The 14,390-nt window shown below is 35.7% G+C and overlaps 1 long non-coding RNA gene across 1 annotated transcript; it reads right to left on the bottom strand.

The window, feature by feature from the left end:
* Positions 1-824: 824 nt before the first annotated feature.
* LOC122136375 lies at positions 825-13,503 on the bottom strand. The gene is made up of 4 exons (XR_006154098.1): positions 13,373-13,503; positions 2,249-2,281; positions 1,613-1,745; positions 825-1,498 (listed from the first exon to the last, which is right to left on the bottom strand). It is a non-coding gene; the product is annotated as an uncharacterized LOC122136375 (long non-coding RNA).
* Between the last annotated feature and the right edge of the window lie 887 nt (positions 13,504-14,390).

The following is a 14,390-nucleotide window of genomic DNA, read 5'->3' on the forward strand; positions in this document are numbered from 1 at the left end:
AAGTTGTCATTACAGCATGGTTGTCCATCAGAAAGGCTGCCAGGGCAAGCGCTTTTTGACTCTAATTTTGCTGTGCCAACCATGGAGTCAAAGTTTGACTGGTTAGCATGACCCCGTTAACCCCTGCTGGTAGATGCCCTAACTATCTACATCGTTTTCTACACTGTCAGCCAATCAAAAGCAGTTGTGTATTCTGACTAATTTTTGTGAAAACATGCTATACACTACTATTCAAAGGTTTGGGGACAGAATTATTTTTTTGCCTGTTTTGAAAGAAATTAATACTTTTACTGAGCAAGGACGCAATAAATTGATCAAAATCAAGGTCCAAAGACATCTATAGTAAAGACAGATTTGTATTTCAAATAAATCCATTTTAAATGCACTTTCTTTGTATCAAAGAATCCTGAAAAAAAAATATTGAGCAACACAACTCTTTTCAACATTAAGAAATATTTCACATATTTAATCACTATATTAAAATAATTAATGTAGAAAAATGTGATACTGAAGAATAAAAAGAATGAAAATGCACCAAAAAATTTAATAAAATACAAAACAAAAAAAATAGAAAAGTGTTATTTTCGAACTTAACAATATTTCACAGTATTACTGTTTATACTGTTTTTTTTTGTTGTTGTTGTTGTTTTTAATGCAGCCTTGTTGAGTATAAGAAATATCTTTCAAAAACATTACAAAAAATCTTACCAACCCCAAGCTTTTGAATGGTAGTATATACTGCTAATATTTAATTATATTACATAATATGTTTTACCAGTGCCCGTTTCTTTTTATTAGGGATCTTTAAAGCGTGAAATTGACTTTTTCCCCCCTGTCTGCTGCCTTTCACATCTGAGGATTTTCACTAGTGAAGGGCTTTGGAAACGTGTTCTTCTGGTGCCATAATCAGACAATCAGCCTTCAGCTCATGCCATGCAACTTAGTTTAATACATTTCCATCAAATACAATAAAAAACTTAAGTGTGGATTAAGTGTTCAAATACTTTTGAGCCATTTTATACTACAAAGGAAAAGGAAAGAAGGAGAAATAAAATGTTGCAAAACAAATCTGAACCTTAATTGTCTATTTGAGCACCAAAGCATATTGATCACTATGCCACAGCTCCCTCCAGCATGTCATTGATTCTCAAATAATGTGCATTCTAAGTCAGCATTTCTGTGAGAGCAGTTTCCTGTCAGTTTTTAGAGCACGTCATAAAATAAAAACCACAATATCACTGACAAATCACATACTGCAGGTGATGCTATCAATGTGTGAGCCATCAGAAATGGGCCTATAAACAGGAATGTTACCGTCCATCCTTTAGAGTCCACTGGACAGGGCTATTTCTCCTTACTTTTATCATGCAACTGTTGGTCCCTTCTTATGGATACGGATGTTGATGGTACATCATTCATGAACGTGACATTTCAATGACCCTTTCTGTAGTAGACATCATCAATAATGCGCTCTATCCTCCTCTGTGGAAAATGCTGCCTGAAATAGATTCAGAAATGATGTTTGAACCAGTTAATGTGTCAAATTCAATGCCTTAGGTAACCATGATGGCAGTATGTGTACGTGAACTGTGTGGATGTGCACAGCACCAACCGTTGTACTTTCTGCCATAATAAATCTGTGGAGAGTGAGTGATGGACATTCATTCCTGTATCAACCTCAATTGAGAAAGCAATATAGGTGCAACACCTGCGTCCACAACACTATAAACTTCAAATGCTTCAGTCTGAAAGACAACAAAACAATATGAACCTGACTTTGTTCACTGTCTTCAGAAATACTGCAAAAACTATTTTCTATAATCAGTGTTGTTGTTTTTTTTTTTCTTTTTTTTCCAGGTATAATATATGAATATCCTTAAAACAAGATATATTTAGCCCCAAAATTTACTTCCAGATTATAAAATTAGTTTTCAGATAATACCTTAAATTCCTCAAAACAACATATATCTACTTTAAAAGGTAAAATAAGTGTAATAATAATAATAATTAAAATAATGAATTTCATGTTTTATGCTACTGGCATTTTGGGTCTCATTTTAAGCATAACCCTAAATGAAATTTGTAAAGACAATCACAGGAAAAAACCTATTTGCCAATGGGGGAAAATGAAGAATTAAAAAAAAGAAATAATTTTAAAAAAGAGATAGAGATTTTCAACATATTTTCTAAAAGCTGGTAAAGTTCGAAAATGAAAGCAAAAGCAAAATTCTGTCATAAATTTTCTCACCCTCTTGTTGCTCCAAACCTGTTCAACCTTTGCCTGTAGAACATAAAAAGTGAAATTTTGAAGAATTGTGGTTATTGTAAGAAATTACAATATGGTAAAGCATGTGAGAAATGTACATCATTTTGTTTTAATAATGCTCACAATAGACAATTGTACTGAAAATATGTAGCACAAAAATACAGATCATTCTTTTTTTTTTTTTTTTCTTTTTTTATTCAATTTGACCTTGCCCCCCAAAATGCATGCACAAACAGGATATGTGAGAGATAATAAGTAATGTTTCTAGCAGTTGTTTTTCAAGTCGAAACAAGCACTGTTATTTTTCGACATTGAAACTCCTGCCATGGTAATAACTGTCATCACTTGTGGTGTCTAGAAAGAAAAATGAGGCATGAAAAAAGACCCCACATTGTATGACAGACAGTTTCCTTACAATTTCCCTCCATAAAATCACCCTGTCATATGGCTTGTTCCTCTTGTGAGGGCAGTGACAGAACATTTCTGCTAAAGATGGAGGGGTTAAAGGAGCTGACGGCAGGGAGGAACATCAGTGAGGCCATTGCAGATGGAAAAAGAAAGAGGAGGAGAGAGACGAACAGTTTGATTGACAGCTTCAAGTATCTGCTTGTCAAGACCTTCTGGATGTGTCATATGAAGAAACCCCTTAATCCCTACCTAAAATTGCTTAGTGCCAGACAGATGTGCCAGGCACATGGACACTAAGTATATAATTTATTATGAAGCAAAAAAAAAATGTCTATACAATATTGTATTCTTTCAGTTCCAAAGACAATAAACTTTGCATTGATACTGCTTTTAGCGCATTCAAAATTCTTCAAAAGCTTCCAAGAAGCCAAAAACTCACCTTCATTACTTCTAAAATATTTACAAATGAAAAAAAAAAAAAAAAAAAAAAAAAAAAAAAAAAAAAAAAACTGCACCCAAAAGAAGATGTGTAGAAAAATATATTTTTGTCCATACAGATTGAACAACACTGAACCTCAGTGGACACTTAAACACTTTTCAAAACACCTTGTTTTGTGTTCCACAGGTTTGGAATGATACAATTCTAATATTTTTCCTTTTTGGGAAGGGTGCAACTTTATGGTGATGTTTTCTCCCATTATACTTTACAACTTACATGTAAATAGTTACTATTCACTAAAATTTAAATACCCTAAACCTTCACAGTCTATGCTGAAAGAATCTTTCAAAGTTTATAAATAATACAGAAATACTGTTTGTGCCGTTGAAAATAACCCTGAAAATTCCTTTAACAATGAATATTGATGTCACCCACACTCTGTATGCACTCAATGCCTTTACAAATCTATGAATAAGAAATAAAATGAAATGCCTGAAATTGTATTCAGGGTTCTCAAACATGTACTGTTTGCAACGATGCAGTGTTTTAATGTTACGGCTAGATGCTCAGCAACAGACACCAACCGCATGCTTTAGTCACATAAACACACCGCGTTGCTTAAACTGTTCAGTATTTGAGGGGAAATGTCAAATGGTGACGGAAGGCATGTTAATTGGAACGAGGAAGAGACTTTTATTCTTACATTTATAGTCCAAAAAATCAGGAAAAACTTAATAGTACAGCTTATCGAGGATGCGCGAAGAGCCTTCATGTTGCGTTCATCCAATCACACTGCAAATATGCGAATAAAAACAGGTTTAAATGTGTGGCGTGGAACTTTATGAATATCGATGATTAACCCTGGGTTTAGAATGCCCCAGTGTTAACTATTTCAAGTGTGAAAAGCCTATGAACACTAGGAGAATCAAAAATGCCACATGCTTCCCCACATTCTTGCTTTACTGCTGCCACCATGAAGCAAACCTTCATTTTATAAAAGGACACAGATTTAATTACCATTTTTATGTTGGTATATGAAAAAGATATTAACGTGAAGCTAATCATTTAACTCACTTAACCTTGGTTTGATTGCTTTAATTCCACCATACTTACTCTGCCTCTGCAGGTCTTTTCACGTTGCATTATTTAAAGCCGAAACACAGTACATCTACATAACGACTTAGAGGAGACATCTTCACTTTCATTGAGTTATCAATGTATTTGTCCCTTGAGATTTACCTCTTCAACTTCCAACGCACATGATTTGTCTTCCACATGTTAAATGCTGCTCTTCAAATGCAATTTATTTTAAAAATCTAGTCTGTAGATTGTCAAACTTTCTTTGACTTATTAGTTGCATGAAACAATTCTGGTTCTGCTGGTAAATTGAGGCAAATCTCATTTAGAGTTTAACAACTGGAGTGATCAAAGGGGGGAAAAAGCCATAAAGTAATTTATGCATTGCCCTCTAAGCAGCTGAATGTTTCTAATTACGCTGACAAAAATATCAATCATATAAAACATTCAAATGTATTCTATAAGCTCCCTCACTTTAAAAATTCTTTGGAATTCGCAATTTGGTGGCAGGTGATGACCTGCTTAGCCGTTCACACCTCTCCGTCTGGGTTTCGGTAGGTGGCTAGACAAGGCTGTTGTAGCTAAATAATTTACTACAGAGGTAATGGCATGGTCACAGGCTGTCCCTGCAGAGCCGGTGTGCAATGTCTGCCAAATATAAAACCCAAGGTCAAAACCTACAGCAGAAAAGAACAGTAGAGCCAAGTTATGTGTCTTTTCTTATTAGAATCGAGGGTAAATCTCAGCCTAAAAGTCAATGTTAAAATAATAAACCTAATGTCACTGAGAGCAATCAAATTCAAATTAAGGCCAAATGAAATATTTAGTCATTTTAATAAGTCATGCTTGGTTTCTACATGAACGTCTGACTTCACATTCCCCATTGTTGCATATTCTCTGGGGTTTCATATCACTTTTTGCCAATAGCCGAACTAAAAGAGACCTCTTTAAAGAGGCATTACAGAATATTTACTATGTCCTTCAGTGGTTAATTGACTCCATTGTGTAGTGCCATCCTGGGGCCGTGACGTTATGTAATATTGAGGAGCCGCACACAGGAGGGTTATAGCCCTGCAGGCTTACTGCTGGTGATGAGACAAAGTGCCACTGAACTTCCACTGAACCTGGGGTGAATCTGAGGTCAGACACAGCTTCACTTCTCCCCCACTTACGAACCAGGCACACGCGTTTGGCAAAACTACCAGCACACCGCAGATGGAGCTGCCTCTGGGTGACTTCCTGTTACAAACAAAGCTTTGTGTTGACATTTTCTGATGAATTATTGATAAATGTAACTATATTTTAATAATTTGTGGTGCCTTAAAAACTGAATGTAGTTGCATGATCCAATCCACTGAACACAGCTGATCTCAGGAGAGTCAATTAAAGAAGTAGATCATGATGAGGTTTATCCGAGAGATTATTTGGTATTTGTTTATTGGGAATATGACTATGAATACATTACTGTGCAGCAATTTTTCACCCTGACCTCACTGTGAATGTGAACATCGTCTCTGATGCCTTTAAATAATGCATTTGAGCATGTTGGAATACTTTACTTTTATGGCCCAATTCTTGAAGTGTATGGGGAAAAAAAATCAAGAAAATGTTCAGCATCTCTAAGAAAAAGCAGTCTAATAACACTAACTGCCAAAATCTTTGTTTGTTTGCTATTAATCTTAACTTTTAAAATAAGAAAAAAAAGCCCGCAATGAACACTACAGAAAGAAAAAAAAACACTTGTATTTAATTGGTATCTATATATGTTTTTTTTTCCTCTACATACATTAAGCAAACATCTCACCAAGTTTAGTGTTAATATCTTACTGCAAAACAAGATCATATTAATACTAATTAATAATATTGCTGCAGTGCAATAAGGCAAACGTTTTTTGCAGACTCTCTGAGTTAAGGGTGACTATTTTGATCATTTCAGTTTTACGTTGAAGGAGGATCAGAAAACAAACATTAGACATTCAAAGTAACTTAACACATCAGACCAGATAAGTGAATTCCAGTCATCATTTAAATACCCGACTAAAGCTCAAACAAATGTTCTATGACAGATCAGAACCTGAATAAACAGTTTAATCAAGGAAAGCTGATATCTAAATGTCAGCACACACACATTCTTATCAGTACTCAGAAATAATTTACTTACATTTTAGGATTAGATTAAAAATAATATATATATATATATAAAAAATTTAAAAATAAAAATGAAATTACAGCAATTTTGAAAGAATGTATTGGAGGAAAGCATTGAAAAAGATAAGCCCTACTTTTTGAAGGCTTAGAGTATCAAGTCTCTCCACAGCATCAATAAACAAAAATGCTTTTAAGGAGAGACAAAACACTTTCTCCATTACAGTTCACATTTTTTGTTCAGGAAGAGTATTTACAGAGCATGCACAAGAATTACAAATGGAATGCCCAGAATGTCTGTCAGGAAATACATTCACCCGGTATTGATTTACAAGACACAAGTGAAGTATACTTGTTCAGCTTTGGATCTGCCTTAATCAGTATGTTTGAATGAGGATGTTGATGAAAGTACTTTCATCACATTTATACTTTGAGAAAGACCCAGAGGATGCTGCAGAAACATTAGCTCTTCAGAAACACTAAGACTAGGGGGGTGTAACAAATAGTCACTTAGAGCTACAGTCTTCATCTGTTTGTACTATACCATTCAGAAATCTGGGGTTTGTATTTTTAATGTTTTAATGTTTTTGAAGTATTTTATGCTCACCAAGCCTGCATTTATTTGATCAAAAATACACTAAAACAGTAAAACTGTGAAATATTAATTTAAAAATAACTTTTCTATTTCAATATGTTCTAAAATTTAATTTATTCCTGTGATGGTAAAGTTGAACTTTCAGCAGTCAATATTCCAGACTTCAGTGTCACATGATCCTTCAGAGATATTTTGAATTTGTTAATTTTCTTATTATTATCAATGCTAAAAACAGTTGTGCAGCTGTGGAAACTATGACAATTTGGATCAATTAAATTTATTCTTTCTGAATAAAAGTGTTAATTTTTTCATAAATAAATAAATAAAAATAAAGTTATCCTGAATGCTAATGTACATGAAACAATGTGTAATAGAATATTTGAAGGATTACATATAAACTGTATGCAATTTTTTTTGTATGCGACACATTATAAATTACAAGTTATAAGTACATGTTAGCTAGATTTAAACTATTTAATTTGCAGGGTATAAATCAAGCAGCTAAATTACCACAAACAAATGATCATCCATGTAAACGTGTCAGTGATACAAGTGTATTTCCTCTAAATCAGAACATGGCAACTCTCTTTACTGCTTCATTACTAGTCCAAGCCATAAGAGACAAAAACCCAATCTTTCGCACCAATTTACTCATGAACGACAGGGAATTTCCAGCCCCCTCTTTAAGGCATTAGCAGAAAAGTGGTAGAGTGGTGAATTCAGTGGGAAAATCAATGATGCAGGACAGGACTAAAATTATTTCATTGTCCGCGTTCTTTATTAACATTAAACAGTCACTCAAGGGAGAAAAGCATCATGCTGTTCTCTTGCACTGTGAGGCCTGAGGACACTGGCATGCTTTAGTTGCCCAGGCATGAGTACAGCTCATCACAATGGCCCTTCAGTGTGTCCAACACCTCAGAGGCAGAGTTAGCAATCTGTCTTCAGCTACCCCTGCAACATCCACTCTGATTCCCTGACTGCTTCCTATATTGCCTATAGCACAATGGGAGCCAGTGAGGAGCTGTCGGGCAGCATATCAATCCCTCCCATCCTCTGCAGAGAAGCTCAGGCTCCATTAAGATGCAGTAAAGGACTCTGCTCCTGAGCCGGGGCGGGGGCCTTCTCTGTTTGGTATTCATCTACCTGCAGAGCTATCAATTCAGGTCTTTCAGCACAGGGCTCAGACGTGTCATCAGGGGATGTTGTTCTTGCCTATTGGTTGCCGCAGGTTCGCAGGGCCCTGGTTAATGCCGCTAAAAGGATTAACTCTAATAGATTCCAGCGATAAAGGCAAGAGGGCGGTTTGATGATGATTGACTTCTTCGGTAATGAAAATCTGCCGCTACCGAGAATGGAGCGGCCCTACGGAAGAGGTTTAAGAATTGTGGCTGATGCCACAAAAGTAAACGAGAAGAAAAAAAGAAAGAAAGAACGAGAGGGATTAGAAAGCATTTACAGTACGTGAATGGTGTGCAGGGACGCTTTGTTTTATCAAAAAACGATATGACTTTACAATAGCTAACAAGAGCTAAATGACTTTAGTATCACAGGAGACATTTGATGTGTGGGACAAAGCTATTTCTCACTACAAGGCAAACTTTTAATGAGATAGCTCATGGGTAAACAGAAATGTACCCAAAGTTCACCCAAAAATGAAAATTCAGTCATCATTTCGTCATGTCATCCCAAAAGTTTACAGCTTTTGTTTTCTGTGGAACACAATAGAAGATATTTAGAAGAATGTTTTGTCCAAACAATGAAAATCAATGAGGTCCAAAACAACACTGGACTTTAAAATAAAATAAAATAAAGCTGAAACATCGATTTAAGGTGATGCTGCATGTTGCCAAAACAAGAAATATATTATAAAACAAGGACATCAAGTTATACTACAAGATGTACAGTATTTTCAGGAGTAAAAAAACTGAAAAACAGAACCTTGCATCACACTGAAAAATCATAACTCACACTATAGTATTTCAGTATAGCTAATTACTGGCATGCACAACTATGAAATGCTTTAATAAAATTAAAAAATATTTAATAGAGTACAATCAATCAATCAATTAATCAATAGTCCAAAACAGTTGCTTTGTCAAGAATTTACTGTAAAACGTGAAAATCTACTTCTAATGGGCAAATAATTATCTACTTTTCCCATGGAAATCCATCAGTATTAAATGCTTTTGCATATGCTATTTTATACAATAACAAAACAGTAAGCATTGCTAACTGTTAGCATTGCTACAAATATAACATTATGTACTGTACCTTGCTAAAAAGCTTACATAAAGAATAGAAACGATTATTTAAATTAGTAAAATGGAGACCACAAAAATGTGCACAAGCTGGCTTTGATGTAACAGTAAAGCTGCAGTCAGTCACTTTTTTTGGTTAAAAATTATCCGAAATCAATATTTGAGCAAGTACATAACCAGCCAGTGTTCAAAACCATTGCCTTACTTTAGCCTGATTCACAATGGTTAGTTTATAATAATGTTTTCTATTTTGAGTGGTACTGATAGGTTTTCGTGGAAAATTTGAGCATGTTGCCACGTCATTATGTAATGTGTTGAGCTCTGGGATGAGAGTGGGGTCTGGTATGATATCTGATGTTGGTGTTGTGTAGGTGGCGGATCGGTTATAGCCTTTTCTCACAGCAGCTAGAATAATGAAATGTATCATTTTGATGGTGGATTGTAATCCAGAAAGGATAATGTGTTTATGAAACACATGTGAATGAAATGAAATTATTTTAATGTTTTTTTTTTGTTTGTGTTTTATGATATTATGGGATTTATATTGATTTTTTTTTTGTGGTTATGATTTTCGAAGGGAGAATAATTTGCTTTTTGGGTTAAAAGAATTTCTTAATATGAAATTCGAATGGTATGACAATTAGACTGTACAGAAATTGAAATCTACATGCTAATACACATTATAGGCAATGTTGGTGTTATTAACATCAATAATCTGAGAATAAAGTATAACAATAATAATAATAATTTGCATGGTTTATGTGATATGAGCTAACTGATCTTTAGATTAAATCACCATTTGTAGCACAATTTATTGTAATGCTTTTTTCCTTAGTTGGTCAGAACAAACGTGGCAGACTTGTTACTTAATTGTTCAGATGACAATATACGGTGAAAATTCTTATTTGGGTCATATATTCCAAGACATAGGCAAGAATCTGTGATTGCGAAGCAGCGAAGTACAGTAAATATCCACACCGGTGTGGTGACTGACTGCCACACACACTCCTCAAAACATTAGATTCATCCGCGCTGGAGCCGTGCCGGCTCACAACCCACGCAATGAAAATAATTCCGCAAACAGCTGCAATTGCATGTTTTCAAACAGAGATGGCGACAAAGAGGAAAAACTTACAGACTGCAGCTTTAAACATAAAATACAGTTCTATATACATATATGTTTATTATTATATAAATGTATGAAAAATGTTTCACAGTCTGGATGGAAGAAACAAAGACTCTGGATACACTGTAGACCACAGACTGTGCTTATGTTAAATGATGTTCGTGTTGAGCACTAATGCAAGTCATTCAGGTTCTGTAGCTTGTCAGACACTTTATGAGACAAATTACAGATATATGTGAACAGGGTGGTCTTACAGTTATTCGAACCTAAAATTAATGGAGATATTATGAATGCCTTGGACTTCAGTATTTAATAGCAGTGCAGTTATTTTCATCTGTGTTTGCCATTTCAAAACAAGCGAAACCCTAATGGCAGCATCATCTCAAAACACACCACTTCAAATAAAACCAATTAGATCAGAAGCAGAGACTGCCATGCAATGTATAGTTATAAAGCTATTAATCAAACTAAATGCATTAAAAGAGGTGGTCGGCCTTGTGCAGAGTTTAACCATTAGTCTTATACACATATTACATTCAATTCTCTGTCTGAACGCAGCCTCGCTGAGTAATCTATGGCCAAATGGAGGATGATTTAAACGTGTCTTTCTCTTTGATCACTAAATGACACACAACCAATCATCTCAGTTTCCCCAGACCAGAGGACTCCCATTGGGCATAATCCACTGCTTTGTGTCAGACTGGATAAATGAAGAGCTCTGTCACAATAAATACCACGTCTAGCCACTGCAAAACAGAGTAATGCTTTCAAAGACAGGGATATCTTTCAAAGGGAAGTGGATGACTGTTTGACAACACAGAATCTAAATCTTTTTTGACACTTGAGACCACAACTAACTCAAATGCAATTGACTTCAACCCCTCATGATTTAGTTTTCTCCAAAAATTGCTGAAGAAGTTTCACATCTCACCTCCTGTCCACTTAGGCCACAGTTAGTATCCCATCAAATGCTTTATTAATGACTTACCCTATAAGGAACCAAGTGCACTACACAGACAAGACACAAACTGTTATAGTTGTCAAGCTAAACACAGTATGTAGGCTTTTACATTGTATGAATGCGCTATAAACAAAACATATAAAATATCCACACACTGAAAATCAGTTCTTTTGCAACTTTATCTAAGGCTACATTTGCACAACAACAATTGTAGTAATTCACGAGTTCACACCTACATATAATAAACAGAGTAACGGTTATGCGTATTTGGTGTGCTGTTCAGGGAGAGGGCTCCGAGCTCAGTAATTCTTCCCGAACCTGGACCACTCCCACTCTGTCCAGGGAGAGGGCTCTGAGCTCGGTATTTGCCCGAACACAAAGCATTTTTTTTTTTACAAAGCACTGTATTACACATTTCAGGCCAGTAGTTGGCGATGTCACTTGTAAAGAAACACCTGTACACATACCTATAGACTGAACAGATAATATGCGTGCACGATGTCACTGATTTCACAAATTCATGTTTTCATAGTTTACACAGATACAATAACTGTATCGTTTTTAAAAACTTGCACTTTGAACCTCTTTTCAGGCTCCTTAAATGCTGATGTCATGTAAATAAATGACCAAAAAGCATGAAAGTTTTCTGCTTTTAATTAAAAATTAAGTTATTTAAACACCGCCTATGTAGTATATGTACATCTAACCAAATGTTTCCAGCATAGCAATTATGTGGACTGATTAAAAAGTTGTTAAAGAAAGAATCACAATTATTTTATTTATTTATTTATTTTATTTATTTAGTGTGTTCTTTGCAAATTTAAAATTTACTAGAAGTACATACTTTATGTTGTTTGTTGACCTCTTGCCAACAAACAACATGCAGGCATGTGCACAAATTTGTGAGAGAAGCGAAGTTTGGGATTTTAACTATATGCAGGGAGGGGAATACCCTTGTAACTGACGCACCTAGTGTGTTATTAGCTGTGTAAAGCATGCACCAAAATGACAGAAAATGCTTAAGGCGGGTTAGCTTAGTCATCTGTTTTCCACAACGTTCTCTAACTTTTGCAAAAAGTCAAAGTCTCCTGTTGAGAAAATTTGTTTTCCTTCATTGCTGTGAACACAGAATGGCATCTAGCGAGGGTACTGGTCTCCAGCTTACTGCATTTTTAAAGCCATTTCTAACTCCTCCAGAATAACAAAAAGGCATGTCTCTCAGTTTGTGCTAGAAATAATTTCATCAGCGGCCTGCCTTATGTTAAATAGAGATCCGATAAACCACTGGTGGTGGATTTCTTCCACATCCTCCATTTCAGGATGCAAAAACTAGCAGATGTCAGCTTTGCTGGAGGTTGAGGATACGCTATAGTGTTGCCGTGCACATGGAAGGCATTTTGTATTGCTGTCAATATTTCCTCATTCACGGCAAGGCGATAGCATCGGTGACACCCATTCCAAATGTGGCCTATCATAGATATCGGGATTTCACGAGCGTCGGCAGGTATAAACCGCAGTTAGCCTTGGTATCGCGCCGCAGACACAATTTCCATCCCTCATCTTTTATTCAATTCACTCCTCTGGTGGAAAGGCGGTGTGAGGGTGAGAATGCAAAGCCAGAAAATATAATTTATCTCTTATGCAACTTGATGAATCTTCACTAGGTTGGTAAACTATTTATGAGTTGCACAGCTAAATTCTTTCATGCATTTCTTCCTTCCTTGCCTCCGATCCCAAATCTAATTCGGCCACCAAAACTTATTAGCATTTTTCCTCCCTGTACAGACATACATATTTTATGAAGCAAGCAGAGTCATTTAGTGATGCAGGTTTGCTATTGTGGAAAACAGATTCTAAGATGTGAAGGGATAGAGAATTTACAGATTTTCTGGCCTGGTTGGCCTAGTATAGTTTACTTTCCACCCTTCGAGGAAATAATAATAAAATCCTAATCATCATCATAATTAGTCTTCAATCAACCATTTTTGTGACAAGATTTTACATGAACTGAAAATAAGCACACAGGTCAAAGCATATTATACACACAAAGTGATGCACACTTCTTATTAAATAATACAAGTTTAGCTATTTTACCTGAGTCCAATTCAGCTCTGAATGGGAAAACTGCAGTATTTACAGGTACTAGCAGTAAAAACAGGGGTATACTCTTCCTCTGTGGTTTCTTGTCTTTAATGCAAGTTTGCAAACCAAACTTAAAGGTCCATTCCCGCCACCTATTGGACTGGAGCCTGGTACCTCTAGTGTAGCAAGAAAATTGACTATAACAGACATTTTAGACAAAATGTGGTATACAGTACCTCATTCACATGTTCACATCATTGGGAACAATTTTGTCAGGCTTAAAATACACTACATTTTTTACAGTATGTTATATGGTTTCTATTCCATACATCTATCCATAAAGGGGGTTCAAAGAGTCTAAAACCCATAGTTTGAAAAGATAATTTCTTTGTACAAAGTTGTTCATTGCTTCAGAAGTTGTTTCTTTCGATTATATTTTCATTACTTTTTTCATATGCCTTCCCATTTGTTTGTTTTTTTAAGAGAGAAAAAAATTCCCTTATTTCTCATTCTAACACATGACTAGCTCCATTACAGTTTTAAACAAATGCAAACTTCTACTGTAAATGTCATTACCAGCACGTAGCCTATATGCTTGGATGGTGAGTTTTACAACCTGAAACAGGCATCCGAGTTCCCAGACTGGAAAAAGATTGTTTGCCTTGCATATCAGTACGAGTCCTAAAAAAGCTATCATGGAGAGTGCTGCTATTTCTTTCCATATAAGACAATGAAAAATGATGGAAATCAGAGGACAGATAATCAAATACTAAAACAATCATTTAAAAAATGATACAATATTCTCAAGTCACTGTGGATTGGGGGCACTTAGCGGGAGGTTGAGTTGTGTCAGGTCGGTCACTGTCCTCTCCTCCATCACGTCTGGCTCATGCCGCACTCCAGCGCTGCCATTGGGAGCTCTAATGGCATTTATGTAATCAGCGCCGAGCACGGCATAAATCAGCCATCAGATCAGCCCGCAGACATCCAACATCTATCAATCACTGTCACCCCAGCCCAGATGCTAAAG

The sequence above is a fragment of the Cyprinus carpio genome, chromosome B2 (assembly GCF_018340385.1).
Source record: "Cyprinus carpio isolate SPL01 chromosome B2, ASM1834038v1, whole genome shotgun sequence".
Classification (NCBI taxonomy): Eukaryota; Metazoa; Chordata; class Actinopteri; order Cypriniformes; family Cyprinidae; genus Cyprinus; species Cyprinus carpio.